Source organism: Dendrobates tinctorius, unplaced genomic scaffold, assembly GCF_039654945.1.
Source record: "Dendrobates tinctorius isolate UK_male_01 unplaced genomic scaffold, ASM3965494v1 ptg000056l, whole genome shotgun sequence".
Lineage (NCBI taxonomy): Eukaryota > Metazoa > Chordata > Amphibia > Anura > Dendrobatidae > Dendrobates > Dendrobates tinctorius.
In genome coordinates, this window is record NW_027361724.1 from 3,435,585 (window position 1) to 3,441,457 (window position 5,873).

Consider the following 5,873-nt stretch of genomic DNA (forward strand, 5'->3'; position numbering starts at 1 on the left):
ATGTCTCACTCCCGTTCCAGGTAGAGGTGGACGCTTCTGAGATTGGTGCAGGAGCTCTTTTGTCCCAAAAGGATCCTGTAACATCTAAAATGAATCCCTGTGCTTTCTTTTCCCGAAAGTTCTCCCCATCTGAACGTAACTATGATGTGGGGAATCGGGAACTGTTGGCCATGAAATGGGCATTTGAGGAGTGGAGACATTGGTTGGAGGGAGCTAAACATCAAGTCGTGGTCCTCACTGACCACAAGAATTTGATTTACCTGGAGTCGGCCAAATAATTGAACCCTAGACAGGCTAGATGGGCCTTGTTTTTTACACGTTTTGATTTTGTGGTCTCTTTTCTACCTGGCACTAAGAATGTCAAGGCTGACGCTCTTTCTAGGAGCTTCTTTGCTGATTCTCCTGTGGTGACCAAGCCTGCTACCATCTTAGGCGAAGGGGTAGTTCTTTCTGCCATCTCACCCGATTTGAGACGTGCTCTGGAAGAGTTCCAGGAGGACAAACCTGAGCGTTGTCCTAGTGGAAAGTTGTATGTTCCTGACCAGTGGAAGAAGAGAGTGATGTCTGAAGTTCATTGCTCTGCATTGGCTGGTCATCCAGGTATTTTTGGTACTAGAGATCTGGTGAGTCGGTCTATTTGGTGGCCCACCTTGTCTCGTGATGTCAGGAATTTTGTGCAGTCCTGTGGGACTTGCTCCCGGTCTAAACCTTGTTCTCGCTCTAGTGGGTTGTTGATGCCTTTGCCGGTCCCCAGGAGGCCATGGACCCATATTTCAATGGATTTCATCTCTGATATGCCTGTCTCTCAGAGAATGACTGTTATTTGGGTGATTTGTGATAGGTTCTCTAAGATGGTTCATCTTATACCACTCCCTAAGTTGCCATCTTCTTCTGAGTTGGTGCCCCTCTTTTTGCAACAGGTGGTTCGCTTGCACGGGATTCCTGAGAACATTGTATCTGACAGAGGAGTTCAGTTTGTGTCTAGATTTTGGAGGACGTTCTGTTCCAAGCTGGGAATTCAGTTGTCCTTCTCCTCTGCGTTTCACCCTCAGACCAATGGGCAGACGGAGAGAACAAACCGGACCTTGGAGTCGTATTTGAGATGTTTTATTTCCGCTGATCAGGATGATTGGGTTTCATTTTTGCTCTTGGCCGAATTTGCTTTAAATAATAGAGCTAGTTCTGCCACTTTGATGTCACCTTTTTTTTGTAACTTTGGGTTTCATCCTCGATTTTCTTCAGGGCAGGTGGAGCCTTCTGCCTGCCCAGGTGTTGACACTGTGGTGGAGAGAATGCACCAGATCTGGGACCAAGTGGTGGATAAGTTATCTCTCTCCCAGGAAAAGGCCCAGCGGTTTTCCAACCGACATAGGACCGTTGGTCCACAGTTTAAGGTGGGTGATATGGTTTGGTTATCATCAAAAAATATCGCTATGAAGGTAGCTTCTCCTAAGTTTAAGCCTAGATTTATTGGACCTTACAAGATTTTGGAGATCATTAATCCGGTCTCTTTTCGGTTGGCTCTTCCTGTCACATTCAAAATCCATAATGTGTTTCATAAGTCCTTGTTGAAGAGGTTTGTTGAACCAGTAGTTCCTGGGGTGGCACCTCCGGACCCTGTATTGGTTGAAGGTAACATGGAATATGAGGTAGAGAAGATACTGGATTCCCGTCTGGCTAGACGGAAACTCCAGTATTTGGTTAAGTGGAAGGGAGGAGCAGACCCCAAAGCAATAGGCAGCCCCCAACATATAATGACGGTGAAGCAAGAAGAAAAAACACTAACACAGATAGAAAGATAGACTGAGCAAATGATGGGGCCCAAGCTAACTAGATAGGACAGGATAGGAAGGCTGCTGTCTGCAATCCGCGAAAAACCCTATCAAAATAAGAGCCAACAGACTGACAGGGAAAAAGGCCCTGAAGACGCTAGGCTTCAAAAAGACTATGTCAGTACTCAGGTATTTTCTGAAGACAGAGCAAACCGACAAAAAGGAATTCAGCTCACCCCAGCAGGGAATGGCAGAATCCAGAAAAGCAAGGCAAACTAAAACCAAAACACAAATGCAAAAAGGCAAAACAGAAAACAGCTTTTGAGGAGCAGGAATCAGACTGGTCTCCTAGAATTCCACAGAGAAATCACCAGCGAGGCAGAAGGGCGTCAGCTGCCTTATATCCAGGCGATCCCCGTCGCCCAGTCATCCTCTCCCAGCTCAGGTGCTTGGTAATCAGCCTCACTACCTTCCTTCACCAGAAGAGGGAGTTCATCAGACCTCAATGGTGAAGGGGAAAATGAACTCACAACAGTACCTCCCCCTTGAGGAGGGGTCACCGAACCCTCATCCACGCCACCAGGGCGATCAGGGTGAGCCCGATGAAAGACACGCACCAATCTTTTGGCATGAATATCAGAGGCAGAGACCCAGGAATTATCCTCCTGACCATAACCCTTCCACTTAACCAAATACTGGAGTCTCCGTCTAGCCAGACGGGACTCCAGTATCTTCTCTACCTCATATTCCATGTTACCTTCAACCAATACAGGGTCCGGAGGTGCCACCCCAGGAACTACTGGTTCAACAAACCTCTTCAACAAGGACTTATGAAACACATTATGGATTTTAAATGTGACAGGACGAGCCAAACGAAAAGAGACCGGATTAATAATCTCCAAAATCTTGTAAGGTCCAATAAATCTAGGCTTAAACTTAGGAGAAGCCACCTTCATAGCGATATTTTTTGATGATAACCAAACCATATCACTAACCTTAAACTGGGGACCAATGGTCCTATGTCGGTTGGAAAACCGCCTGGCCTTTTCCTGGGAGAGAGATAACTTATCCACCACTTAGTCCCAGATCTGGTGCATTCTCTCCACCACAGTGTCAACACCTGGGCAGGCAGAAGGCTCCACCTGCCCTGAAGAAAATCGAGGATGAAACCCAAAGTTACAAAAAAAAAGTTGACATCAAAGTGGCAGAACTAGCTCTATTATTTAAAGCAAATTCGGCCAAGGGCAAAAATGAAACCCAATCATCCTGATCAGCGGAAATAAAACATCTCAAATACGACTCCAAGGTCTGGTTTGTTCTCTCCGTCTGCCCATTGGTCTGAGGGTGAAAAGCAGAGGAGAAGGACAACTGAATTCCCAGCTTGGAACAGAAAGTCCTCCAAAATCTAGACACAAACTGAACTCCTCTGTCAGATACAATGTTCTCAGGAATCCCATGCAAGCGAACCACCTGTTGCAAAAACAGGGGCACCAACTCAGAAGCAGATGGCAACTTAGGGAGTGGTACAAGATGAACCATCTTAGAGAACCTATCACAAATCACCCAAATAACAGTCATTCTCTGAGAGACAGGCATATCAGAGATGAAATCCATTGAAATATGGGTCCATGGCCTCCTGGGGACCGGCAAAGGCATCAACAACCCACTAGAGCAAGAACAAGGTTTAGACCGGGAGCATGTCCCACAGGACTGCACAAAATTCCTGACATCACGAGACAAGGCGGGCCACCAAAAAGACCGACTCACCAGATCTCTAGTACCAAAAATACCTGGATGACCAGCCAATGCAGAGCAATGAACTTCAGACATCACTCTCTTCTTCCACTGGTCAGGAACATACAACTTTCCACTGGGACAACGCTCAGGTTTGTCCTCCTGGAACTCTTCCAGAGCACATCTCAAATCGGGCGAGATGGCAGAAAGAACTACCCCTTCGCCTAAGATGGTAGCAGGCTTGGTCACCACAGGAGAATCAGCAAAGAAGCTCCTAGAGAGAGTGTCAGCCTGGACATTCTTAGTGCCAGGAAGAAAAGAGACCACGAAATCAAAACGTGTAAAAAACAAGGCCCACCTAGCCTGTCTAGGGTTCAAGCGTTTGGCCGACTCCAGGTAAATCAAATTCTTGTGGTCAGTGAGGACCACGACTTGATGTTTAGCTCCCTCCAACCAATGTCTCAACTCCTCAAATGCCCATTTCATGGCCAACAGTTCCCGATTCCCCACATCATAGTTACGTTCAGATGGAGAGAACTTTCGGGAAAGGAAAGCACAGGGATTCATTTTAGATGTTACAGGATCCTTTTGGGACAAAAGAGCTCCTGCACCAATCTCAGAAGCGTCCACCTCTACCTGGAACGGGTGTGAGACATCAGGTTGCCGCAAAACCGGGGCAGAAGTGAATCTTCGCTTCAGCTCCTGAAAGGAAGAAACAGCCTCCGGAGACCAATTCAACACATCAGCACCCTTCTTAGTCAGATCAGTCAATGGCTTGGCAATACTAGAAAATTTTGCTATAAATTTCTGATAAAAATTAGCAAAACCCAAAAACTTCTGGAGGGCCTTCAACGAACTGGGCTGAACCCAATCATAAATGGCCTGTACCTTGGCCGGGTCCATTTCAATAGTTGACGGAGACAAAATAAATCCCAAAAATGAAATCCTCTGTACCCCAGAAAGGCATTTCGATCCTTTGACATACAGGGAATTCTCCCTCAAGATCCGGAACACAGTCCGAACATGTTCCACATGAGAATCCCAATCCTTGGAGAAGATCAAAATATCATCCAGATAGATAATCAAAAATTTATCCACAAAGTCCCGGAAAATGTCGTTCATGAAGCACTGGAAGACAGAAGGGGCATTAGTGAGCCCAAAAGGCATCACCAGGTACTCAAAATGTCCCTCCGGAGTATTAAACGCCATCTTCCATTCATCCCCATGCTTAATGCGGATAAGATTATACGCCCCCCTGAGGTCAAGCTTGGTAAACCAGCAAGCACCTTTAACTCTGGAGAATAGATCCGAAATCAGGGGTAACAGATACTAATATTTAATAGTAATTTTGTTGAGGGCACGATAATCAATACAAGACCTTAATGAACCATCCTTTTTGACCACAAAAAAAAAAATGGCACCTAAGGGTGAAGAGGATGGTTTAATATGACTCTTCTCCAACGCCTCCTTAATATAGGATCGTATAGCCTCGTGCTCGGGTACAGATAAATTGAAGAGCCGACCCTTGGGAAATTTACACCCCCGGCTCAGTTCAATCGCACAGTCATAACTCCTATGAGGAGGCAAAGACGCAGACTCATTCTCACTAAATACATCATAAAAGTCCGCCAAATAGTCAGGAACATCATGCGACTGAGGAGAGGTGGATAAAACCAGAGCCTCACTAAGGGCACAGCGACAACCCCAACTCACCACAGACACAGATTTCCAATCCAAAACTGGATTATGAATTTGCAACCAGGGAAACCCCAGAACAATGGTATCATGCAAATTATGCAACACCAAAAATCTGCAATTTTCTTGATGGTCTGGGGCGACCCGCATTACCACCTGGGTCCAAAACTGAGGTTTATTTTTCGCCAAAGGAGTAGCATCAATCCCCCTCAAAGGGATAGGCATCCGCAGAGGTGTCATCTGAAATCCACAACGTTTAGCAAAATCCAAGTCCATTAGGTTCAGGGCTGCTCCCGAATCCACAAAAGCCTTGGCGGAAAATGTGGACAGGGAGCAGATCAGAGTAATTGCCAGAAGAAACTTAGGTTGAACACCACCCACAGAAAACGTGTGTGCAAAACTTTTCTCTCGTTTAGGACAGAGAGAAATAATATGCGAGGCATCTCCACAAAAAAAACACAGCTTATTACGCCTTCTGAACTCCTGACGTTGCTCCCTGGACAAAACTCTATCACATTGCATAGGTTCAGACACTTGTTCAACAGGTGGCCACACCTCTTGTGCAGTCCTGCGTTCACGTAAACGCCGATCAACCTGAATGGCTAATGACATAGAATCGTCCAGACCAGAGGGAACAGGAAATCCCACCATAGTATCTTTTACGGCTTCTGA